We start from the raw sequence: 12,625 nt of genomic DNA, 5'->3' as shown, positions 1-12,625 counted from the left end.
GGCAACTCCTTCTGCTATGTAGATGAATATCTTAACATGGACTGTTAGATCAACTTCAAAAAATGGCTGATAGATTTCAGTTTGACAGTGCCTGGTCACAGCAGTTAAGGTTAGGTGTACGAAAATTTATTAAAAGTATGTAACTGTGTTTCATTCTGCCAATGCATTAATTCTGTACATATTAGCAGTTCCAGTTTACAGTAATGTATTCACATATCTTGATAATCTCCTGGCAAATTATCAGCGAAGTGAGTGTTATATTTAAATTTTCTATGTTATCTATGTGATACTTTCTGCCAAATTCCACACCCACAAGGATCATCTTATTTTTAGGTCTCTGAAACGAAAACTGAATCTAATCTAATCCTGACAATTTATGCCAATCAAAGTTCAAATTTCCCATTATGTAATACATAGGGCAATTGGCCTTTCTCAGAAAAGAGAGGGATGGTAGATGAGGAAATCCTCTGACTTATTGATGACACTCTGTGCCAGAAATATCGTTTATATACTATTTATATCTTCTAAACATATATAAATAGATATCTGTGTGTATTTTGCGTTAATGTTAAAAAGCACTGTAGCGATTTTGATACATTTTTTGCTAACTGATGTACAAGAAAGGTTTTTGAGTGTAATTTATAGATATTTTGTGCACATTGGCTGAAGTACGATGAATTAAAGTCTCCTACCACTGTGAAAACGATGCTTTGCCGTTAGTGGCAAGTGTCCTCCTTCGTTTCATGCTTGCTCATGTGGTGCTTTCTGGCAGAAGGTGTTTCATACCAGTTTCTTATGGCAGAGGGTGATTCACACGAGTGTTATGTAGGGAAGGGTGCACTTGTATGAACATTTGATTACACATCAAATATGTATGCAGTTTATTATCAGAAACCCTTAATTTCCAGTAATAGACTTTGCACATAATAGAACACTTTTATCATGACCAGAATATGGACTGGCATACAAAAGTATCAAAGAATCTGATCATACAAAGACAAAAACAGTTATGTATATCATTAATGAACTACTACTTTAATGTTTGCATTCGACCTCAGTCGAATCTGCTTACTGATACCGCCATATCAGACAGCCCCCCTCCCCCTTTTCTAAGAGCTGTGGCTTGGAAAGTCTTGCAGTATATCCCATTTTTTCCACCCATGCAGTTCACTCCTTAACTTGACAGAATTAGGAAACATAGGAGCTACTCACTTAATAGAATTAGAAAACCCAGGAGCTACTCTAACCAACTGATACAAGTTACTTGTATGCCAGACTGCATATACATTAACTTATTTTTAGAAGTATCTGGAATAGGCACCTGCAGTCTCCCTTCTGATGCATCATGCGTTAAATTTTGTGGTGAAGGAACAGCTCTGACTGAGTCACTTGCTACTGTGGATGGAGTGTTTTCTGAGTAAGCAGGCTTGAGACACTCAACAGGTACAGTATGTTGCTTCCCATTTTTCTCAATAATGAGTATTTTATCCCCACAGTCTATGACCTCAAACGGGTGTGTAAATTGTGGAGAGTGCAGTGTTTCAACTGTCATCTCTCAGCCACACAAAATCATATCTGAATAAACCTTTATGAAAGAATACGAGTCTGTCACCATGTCAAACAGAATTCTTTAGCAAGAGATAACACATGTGCGAGTGAAACCTGTGCAAGAATGCATCTGATTCCCTCACCAGTAGCATAAGCTGCCAGAACCTTTAAATGTTCAACATAGAGTAGGTGAGTGAGCGAGCAACCTATGTTCTCTTTCAGAACAGTCCACAGCTCCCAAGGCCACCTCTAATGGTCAGTGTGTATGCTCTATCATCCAATCGTTGGCAGGGTTCTAGCTCATGACTCGAATGTGCTTGCAGTCACACATTCTCAAAAGCACTTTGAAGAATTGGCACTCGAACTGCCAACTCCTGTCCATTGTAATAAATTGTGGAATGCCAAATGTCGAGAACCAGCAATTTAGGAGGGCCCTGGCGCCAGAGGCCGCAGAAATATCAGAATGTTGTGTGTTTATTTCACATTGGGGTAACCACTGTGGGAATGGTTGGTTCCATTCCAAATATGCATGTGGTTTAGATTAGATTAGATTAGTTATTCGTTCCATAGATCCATGCTGAGGAGATCCTCGTGATGTGGAATATGTCAATTTTTTAAAAGCTGAAGTAACAATACTAATAGTATGAATATATACAATACATCATTTGTTTCTATTAAAAAATTCGTCAATGAAGTAGAAGGAGTTGGCCACTAGTAAGTCTTTCAGGCTCCTTTTAAACTGATCTTTATTTGTAACTAAATTTTTTATGCTTACTGGCAAATTATTGAAGATGAGTGTTCCTGAGTAGTGGACTCCTTTTTGAACTAAAGTAAGTGCTTTTAAGTCCTTGTGCAGATCATTTTTGTTCCTGGTATTGTATCTATGAACTGAGCTGTTTGTTGGAAGAGGAGATATATTATTTAGGACAAATTTCATTAATGAGTAAATACTAACACTCGAATTGCAAATACAGATATGTTGAGGCGTTTCTGCAGTTCTGTGGTGTGCTCTTCCCAACTGAATTTATCAAGTTGCAATCCCAGGAATTTAAGAATGTCAACCTCTTCTATCTGCTCTTCTTTTTACTTTATCCATGAAAATATCATTAGCAGATCTTTCTAGAACTACACTCGACGTACTATTTATTGCAATACTTGTGTCATCCGCAAACAAAACGAACTCTGCTTCTACCAGTGTAACTGATGAGAGATCGTTAATGTACACAAGAAAAGGCAATGGCCCTAAGAGGGATCCTTGTGGGGCACCACATGTAATTTCTTCCCATTCTGATGATGACTGATGACTTAATTCACTAGTCCCTTGCACTGACACCCTTTGTTTCCTGTTAGTGAAGTATGAATGGAACCATTTTGCAGCACTGCTCGTGACACCATAGAATTCTAATTTACTTAAAAGGATGTTGTGGTTCACAAAATCAAATGCCCTTGACAAATCGCAGAAAATTCCTGCTGCTTGTAATTTGTTATTTAATGAATTAAGTACATTTTCATTGTAGGTGTAAACAGCCTTCTCGATATCAGAACCCTTTAGAAATGCAAACTGTCTTCTTGATAATATGTTATTTGCGGTCAAATGGTTGAGCAGCTGCCTGTACATTAATTTTTCTAAAATTTTTGAGAATGCTTGTAAAAGTGAAATTGGTCTGTAATTTGATGGTATCTCTTTATCCCCTTTCTTGAATAGAGGCTTAACATCTGCATATTTTAGACAGTCAGGAAATATCCCAGTTATAATTGACTAGTTACACAAGTAATTTAGAATTGTACCAAACTCACAAGAGCATGCCTTAATTAACTTTGTTGATCTTTCGTTGTACCCACTAGAATGCTTTGTTTTTAAAGATTTTATTATGGAAGTTATTTCTTTTGGTGAAGTGAGTGATGTATTCATGTACCTGAAGCTATTTGTGAAGGCTAGTTTCAGACATTCAAGGGCATTATTTACTGATCCTGTAAGTCCCATTCTATCACTAACATATAAAGTACTTGTTAAATAGATTTGCCACACTATGCCCATCAGTTACTAGTGTGTCATCTACCCTTAGTGCTATTTGCTCCTGTTCCTTTCTGGTTCTACCAGTCTGCTCTTTCACTATATCCCATATTGTTTTTATTTTGTTCCCTGATATTGCTATCTTCTTCTCGTAGTGCATTAGTTCAGATGTCTGAATTGCTTTTTTTAATATTTTACAGTATTCCTTGTATTTAGCTAAATCATGAGTATTGGAGCTATTCTTGGTCGACAGATACATTTTCCTTTTTGTCTTACAGGAAATCTTTATTCCTTGTGTGATCCATGGTTTTATTATAGACTTCTGTTTAAATTGAGTAACTTTTAGAGGAAAACAGTTTTCAAACATGGTACTGACATTGTTCAATTGTTCATGAACTTGTTATATTTTTCATTCATGTCATGAGCACTATAAACATCTTTCCAGTTCATCTCTTTGAGCAGTTTCCTAAAACACTCAATTTTTGGTTGATTGACTATCTCCTGTACTCAGATTTACCAGTCTTGATAATCTGCTTAGAATTTACATCTAAAACAAGGAGCTGCATTTCATGATCTGAAAGTCCATTTATAACACGTTTTATGATATGATTTTGTTCCTTTCATTTGTCTATAAAATTTTTATCAATGGCTGTCCTTGAGGATTTAGTCATCCTAGTTGGAAAGTTTACAGTGTGAGTTAGATTGAAAGACAACATTACTAACTGCAGTGAATGTTTACTGGAAGTTTGCATTAGAAAATCTGTATTAAAGTCACCAGGAATCAAAATTTCTTTGTTTCGTCCTGTTAAATAACCCAGAAGAGCTTCTAGATGATTTAAGAATAGATTATAATTTCCTGCAGGTGTTCAGTAAATAGTTGCTATCATATAGGATCTGTTATGGAACTCTACTTCTGTTGCACATGCTTCTAGATTCTGCTCTAAACAGAATTTATTAATGTCTATGTTCTTGAATTTATGGCAGTTTTTGATAAATGTGGCAACTCCTCCTCCGTCCACATCTACTCTGCAGAAGTAGGAAGCTAACTTAAATCCTGAAAAGAGTAACATATCAGTGGTCACTTGATGTTCGGAGAGGCAGATTATGTCAATTTGGTTAGATGAATTCATTTCATTGATACAAATGAGTAGTTCATAAACTTTATTTCTAAGTCCCAGAATGTTCTGGTGTAATGAAGATAAATGATACTGCATACTAATGGGATTGTAACTGCTTTGGCGAAGATGAACTGGCAGTTTCTGATTACTTTCTGTTAAACATTGTTTAAATGGAGGCTGTATGATAAAATCTGACTCCTGTTCATCTGTTTTCTCAAATTGAGTGTGTCTGCCAATCTCTCTTAAAACTCGTTTTCTTTCCCCCTTCCCTATCCTAAAAAAGGCATCCCTCTGACACCTGTGACCACTGGTATTTTACCCCTTGTGCCAGTGTCCCCCTTAAGTTTTCTGCAATCAACTGAGACAGTTTTCCCTTCCCTTTCCTATTGAGGTGAAGGCCATGACTGGTGTAGTCCCACCTATCGATAGCATCCACAGAAATCAAACCAATATGGGACCCTATATCCGTCCTAAGCAGCCACTCCAACTCCAAGTTCACCCTCCCTACGGAAGAGTTCAAATGAGGCCGATTATGGCATCTCAACACAGACATGAATCCCATACTCGTATGCTTCGTTGCTGATGCTATCTTCACCAGGTCACTCTCTATGGAATATTCAGAGTCTCTGTCAGTGCTGTTTCCCGGACCACCCAATATAAACACAGCATCCTCCTTTGTGAAATCCTTGCATAAAGCACCTACATTCTCTGTCACCTGACCCAGATCTGCACTAGGCTTGAAAAAGTTTGTGACCTGGTACTCTGGACCTAGATTTTCCTGCAGTAGTTGGCCAATACCTCTACCATAGGAACTACCTAACAACAGAACTTTCTTTCTCTTTACAAATTTCCCTACCTTTTTCAAGTCCTTGAAAGCTTGTTGTGCCCTTTCTACAGCTTCAGATACATGAGGCTCATCCGATTCTGACTGAGGCAACAGGTCAAATCTATTTTCAAGATTTATGACAAAGCTGTCTGATGCTCTACTTTGCCTGTTTCCCCTATTACCTGTTGCCACTTCTCACCTCTGTTCACCCTTCTCCCTCTTTAACCCGTCCAGACCCTCCCTTGCCTTGTCTAGGTCAGCTTAAAGAACTGCAATTTTCCCTTCCTGTTCCAGTATTTTCCTATCTCTACTGCAGATCCTACAATACCACTGGCGAGCCTCATATATGTCCCCATTTCCCACGCCACTACATTCGCCCCAATGAAAGAAACTACAGCACCCATCACACCATACCCCAGAAATAACGATCCTACGGCATGTCACTCACTTCTCACTCATGGTAAAAACAGAAATCGTATAAACTGATTTAAGTAGTGACTAAAACGTAAACAAAGGACCCTAGAAACTGTTCAGGCAAATATAAATAAATTCAAAGAGTACTGAATAAAAAAACTGGTGATTACAAATAAGTTTAAGTCACTGTTTACTTACGTTACGCGCGCGTGAAATTAAGCCTAAAATCCGTGTTATAGGCGCGAGAAGGAAAATAAACTTCTTACCCGTTTAATCTTCTTTAACACTTCACTAACACTTCCACTAATGTAACAACACTTATATTATATTTATACCAACTGGAAACGTTTATCTGCTTACTTGCGATTCGCGCGCGTGAAATTAGTCCTAGGATTCGTGCTACAGGCGCGAGAACAAAAATACCCTTATTACCCCGTGTAATCTTATTTTATACTTCACTCACACTTCCAGTAATATAACAACACTTATATTATATTTAACACCCCTGTACACGTTTAAAAATAGCTTAATAACAACGCTTTTTATAAATATTTAGTGCAGCAACTACTCGAAGAGTCCGTGTCGGCGCAGTGTTGCCAACAATAGTGATTTATACAGTTTATAAGCGATTAACACTATATTTGTATTAAATACACTTTGCACACGGTAAGACACTTTTACCACCAACAAAATGTGGTCTGTCACACACAAGCAGCAAAGAAGCTAATCATACAAAGACAAAAACAATTCTGCATATCACAGATGAACTATCATTTTAATGCTTGCATTCGACTTCTGTCGACTCTGCTTATTGATGTTGCAACACACTCTACCAATGTTGAGTGACAAAAGGTGCTTCATACAGATGTTGCTTGAGAGAGGGTGTTTGGTACCAATGCTTTATAGTGGAGGATTTTTTTACCTATTTTATATGGTGGGGGGATAGTTTGTATTGATGTTGTCCAGATGCTGCTGCATAACAGTGTTATAAGGGAGACAGTGCTGCATACTGATGTTGTGGGCCAGTGGGTGCTCTGTGCCAGTATTACATTCCATAGAATGATTTGTACTAATGTTGTTTGACAGAGGGTGGCTTTTACCAGATTGGAATCCTAATTGGACCTGTCTTTCCAACGATTAACGTTATTGGATATGAAGTCTTTCGCGACATATTTCTTGAATACACTGAGAGATTTTTATTAGATTAACGTTATTTTTGGGTCACATTAAAGTCAGATTCGTTTTTGAATATTACCACGAGATGGGACAATTAGAATATATAAGAAAGTGATAGTATGCTTGATTAATGTGTGGCACATTATAGCTGGCGCCCATTCCAGGTCACAAAAATTTTATTTGTTGCGTATTGTGCGTCCTAAAGTTTATATAGTTTTCCTTTTAATGGAACCAAAGTAACTTGGATCTGAGTGGAGAAGTAATAAAAGGGTCAAATCATATCACCCCAAAAGAAGAAGGTATTCATCGATGAATCAGCCAAGTATGAGTAAAAGGGTATACTTTTTTCATACTGGGTTACTTTGATCAAGTCTCGATTAGGGTAACTCAGAATTCGGTGCCGTAATTTTAGAGCAGTTTGGGAGCAGTTTATGTGTTGATGACATTTTTGAACTCGCGAGAGATCAGATTTACATATCGACTCAATACTTATGAAAGTATGAGGTAATCTTGTCTCTGTTATTGAGAGACGATATTTAAGACATTTAGTACTAGAATTCATTGTTCAATAGAGCGCAACAGAGTAAAAGTGACAGTTTTGGGGGGATTTCAGTAATTATGAGATATGGTAAAAACATATGCATAAATTCTAAATATGGATCCTATCAAAGACAATACAGCAGTATCGAATTCACAGGTGTACCATAACGGAAGCAAGTCAGCTGATAGATCCCTTAGCATCACTCATAAAGTTAGAACTTAAATAGGAAGAAACATGCAGAGATTGTTGTAGGGAAGGCTAACAAAAAAACTGCATTTTGTTGGCAGGACACTTGGGAAACTTAGCATAGACTAAGGAGACTGCCTACACTACACTTGCCCATCCTCTTTTTAGAATACTGCTGCACGGTGTGGGATACTTACTAGACAGGACTGAGTACATCGAAAAACTTCAAAGGGCAGCACATTTTGGATTATCACAAATATGGGAGACAAAATCAGAGAAATGATACAGAATTTGGGCTGGACAGCATTAAAAAAGCGTTTTTGTTGCGACATACTCTACTCAGGAAATTCTCATCAACTTAGCAACAATTATCAGTAAATGTTTCCATAGTAATAAAGTTACGAAATACACAGTTCTTAAGTGATTTAATTAGAACTTGCCTTCTCAACAAATCCAAATGCTCCTGACCAACAGGTAACTTATATACTCAACACATCATACCAGTCTCTTTGTTAACTACATAAAGAGGAAAATTCACCAGAGAAAACTACAAAATTATGTTGCGAGAGAATGACTGGGTAAGAGGCTACTTACCTTCATGGGGTGAAATTCTAAATGCTTCCAAAACATACATATATGTAGTACAAGAAAAATTTCCATTCTGAAGAAATAATGGAAACACCAGGTAGGAACATCAAGGATGTAGGAAACAGATTGCTACTTACAGTAAAGAAACACACACAGAAAGAAGTGTATGTTGGGGCAGGTCTTTTACCCCCAGGAAGAGGTACCCAATTGTCTAAGACAGGCTCTCCAAGTACCTTCAATTGGTATCTTATAATCTTACATACATTTGAAGTTCTTTTCACAGTGAAGTTCCTAAAGATGGGTAGCACAAGTTATATGCCAACTAACTCTGCAGATGACAAAGAAATTTAAGAAATGTATGATGAGAGAAAAAAGAAATTATCCAGATAGTGAAGGGTGATGAAAATTAATAGCCATGGGTGACGAATTCAGTAGTAGGATAGGGGAGAGAAGGAAACATAGGTGAATATGGATTGGGGCTAAGAACTGAAAGAGGAAGCCACCTCGTAGAATTTTGCGCATAACATAACTTAATCATATCTAACACTTGGTTCAAGAATCATGAAAGAAGGTTGCATACATAGCAGCTTGGAGATACTGACAGGTTTCAGAGAGATTTATATAATGGTAAGACAGATTTAGGAACCAGGTTTTCAATTTTAAGACATTTCAGGGGCAGATGTGGACCCTGACCACAACCTATTGGCTATGAACTGTAGATTAAAACTGAAGAAACCAAAAAGGCAGGAATTGGAGATGAGACCTGAATAAACCTAAAGAACCTGGGGTTGTAAAGAGTTTCAGGGACAGCATAAGGGAGCAAATGACAAGAATAGGGGAAAGAAATACAGTAGAAGAACGGGTAGCTTTGAGGGACGAAGTAGTGAAGACAGCAGAGGATCAAGTAGGTAAAAAGATGAGGGCTAGAAAAATCCTTGGGTAACAGAAGAGATACTGAATTTAATTGAGGAAAGGAGAAAATACAAAAATGCAGTAAGTGAAGCAGGCAAAAAGGAATACAAATGTCTCAAAAATGAGATCGACAGGAAGTGCAAAATGGCTAAGCAGGGATGGCTAGAGGACAAATTTAAGGAGAGAGGCTTATCTCACTAGGGGTAAGATACAGTCTACAGGAAAATTGAAGAGACCCTGGGAAAAAAGAGAACCACTTGTATGAATATCAAGAGCTCAGATGGAAATCCAGTTCCAAGCAAAGAAGGGAAAGCAGAAAGGTGGAAGGAGTATATAGAGGGTCTGTACAAGGGCAATGTACTTGACAATATGATGGAAATGGATGAGGATGAAATGAGATATATGATACTGCATGAAGGGTTTGACAGAGCACTGAAAGACCTGAGTCGAAACAAGGCCCCGGGAGTAGGCAACATTCCATTAGTACTGATAGCCTTGGGAGAGCCAGTCCCAACAAAACTAACATCTGGTGAGCAAGATGTATAAGACAGGCGAAATACCCTCAGACTTCAAGAACAATATAATAATTCCAATCCCAAAGAAAGGTGTTGACAGATGTGAAAATTACCGAACCATAAGTCACAGCTGCAAAATACTAATGCGAATTCTTTTTCCATTTGTAAACTAGTAGAAGGCAACCTCAGATCAGTTTGGATTCCGTAGAAATGTGGGAACACTTGAGGCAATACTGACCCTATGACTTAACTTAGAAGCTACGTTAAGGAAAGGCAAACCTACGTTTCTAGCATTTGTAGACTTACAGAAATGCTTTTGACAATGTTGACTGGAATACTCTTTCAAATTCTGAAGGTGACAGGGGTAAAATACAGGGAGCAAAAGTCTATTTACAATTTGTACAGAAACCAGATGGCAGTTGTAAGAGTCGAGGGACATGAAAGGGAAGCAGTGGTTGGGAAAGGAGTGAGACAGGGTTGTAGTCTCTCCCCGATGCTATTCAATCTGTATATTGAGCAAGCAGTGAAGGAAACAAAAGAAAAATTCGGAGTAGGTATTAAAATTCATGGAGAAGATATAAAAATGTTGAGGTTTGCCGATGACATTGTAATTCTGTCATAGGCAGCAAAGGACTTTGAAGAGCAGTTTAACAGAATGGGTAGTGTCTTGAAACTAGGATATAAGATGAACATCAACAAAAGCAAAACGAGGATACTGGAATGTAGTGTAAGTTGGGTGATGCTGAGGAAATTAAGATTAGGAAATGAGGCACTTAAAGTAGTAAAGGAGTTTTACTATTTGGTGAGCAAAATAACTGATGATGGCCGAAGTAGAGAGGATATAGTTTCGAACAATAAACAGTTTCGAACAAGAAGAGAATAGAAGCTTTCGAAATGTGTTGCTACAGAAGAATGCTGATGATTAGATGGGTAGATCACATAACTAATGAGATATTGAATAGAATTGGAGAGAAGAGAAGTTTGTAGCACAACTTCACTAGAAGAAGGGATCACTTGGTAGGACATGTTCCGAGACATCGAGGGATCACCAATTTAGTATCGGAGGGCAGTGTGAAGGGCAAAAGTTGTGGAGGGAGACCAAGATATGAATATACTAAGCAGATTCAGTAGGATATAGGTTGCAGTAGGTACTGGGAGATGAAGCTTGCACAGGATAGAGTAGCATGGAGAGCTGCATCAAACCAGTCTCGGGGCTGAATACCACAACAATGTCAATTTGGCTATTAGGTTAAAGCTCTGATTCTTGTGGCTACACCAGAAAACCTTGTGCAGCCTCACTTACATTACACAACATTCCCAAGAATAGTATTATGGAAATAGATTTCTACAAATCAGTTTAACACTTTGCATGTGTACTTAATGGCACTGTTTCATATATTCTTTCAATTTCATTACCAACATAATCTTTGAATTTAGTGAAGTTATGAAACAGTTGTTCTACATCCACTTTACCACCACTATTCCACGTGATCACTGCAAGTCCCTTCACATCTTCCAAAAACACTATCATTATACCAACAATCAGTGCTCCTCGGCACATTAGAATGTCTCACTGTTGGTTACTTAACTGCCATGCAAAACAATGCACATCATACTGCTGCAGAAAATCAAATACCAAGGCAGGAGAGTTTCCCGGTACTTTCATTTTACAGCATAGACAAACAAAGACATCAGCCAAAGTATTGAGTGGTTCCGTTACGTTATTGAATAGCACATCTCTTTACCCCTATTCTATATATAAGTGATCTCGACTAATGGAGCAAAACATCTAATTTTGCACTTTGTATGAACATTTCACTTTTCATTAATCCTACAAGGTGAAAGGATATCAATGATACTATTTACTGATTACATTGTTATCGTGAGTGAAATGGAAGGACTTTGTGATCTGCTGAATGGAGTGAACAGTACAGAACATGAATCGAGAGTAAATTAAGAATCAAAGACTAAAGCAATAAGAAGTAGCAGAAAAGAGAGCAAGAAACATATTGGGACTGATCACATGGATGAAGTTAATGAATTCTACTACCTCAGCAGCAGCAAAACAGTGACAGATGAAGCTGACGTAAGTACACCACCACTGGCTAAAAGGGCATTCCTGGTAGAGAAGTCTACTAGCATCAAACAGGTCTATATTTAAAGAAGAAATTTCTGAGATTGTACATCTGGAGCACAGCATTGTATGGTACGGTAGAGCTCAATCCACATGATGGTTTGTACAAGCACAGCATTGTATGGTACGGTATAGCTCAATCCACATGATGGTTTGTACATGTCAAGGCATTGACAAAGATTGCATTGCTGACTATTCCAAGCGACAGTTGCTGTACATACATGCATGTGCTTTCCACTTTAAGAAAGCATACACTGTAAATTGTGTGTCTTACTTGTGCATTCTGCACTACTTAGCATCACTATCAGCAAAGACAACTGGCATTAAAAATCCCTAAACAATTTGCTAAAATCATGTTAAATGCTCACATTAGCTATGGCATTCAGAGCAGAGAACTCAAGACACTACCGAACACTCATTGGCTGTCTGAGGATGGCAAGATTGCTGTGAACAACAAGCCTAAAATCTACCACCATTTATGATAACTATATTGACACATGGACTGTGGGAAAAGAAACAAAAGAATGTAAGCATTTGAGATGTGGTGCTACAAATATATGTTGAAAATCAGGTGGACAGATAAGGTAGGGAATGAGGTTCCGCACAGGATCAGAGGCAAGGAATATTAGGAAAACAGACAAGGGACAGGACAT

Source organism: Schistocerca gregaria, chromosome 2, assembly GCF_023897955.1.
Source record: "Schistocerca gregaria isolate iqSchGreg1 chromosome 2, iqSchGreg1.2, whole genome shotgun sequence".
In the NCBI taxonomy this organism is placed as follows: Eukaryota; Metazoa; Arthropoda; class Insecta; order Orthoptera; family Acrididae; genus Schistocerca; species Schistocerca gregaria.
The sequence above is the reverse complement of the archived record's forward strand: the minus strand, read 5'-3'. Positions refer to the sequence as shown.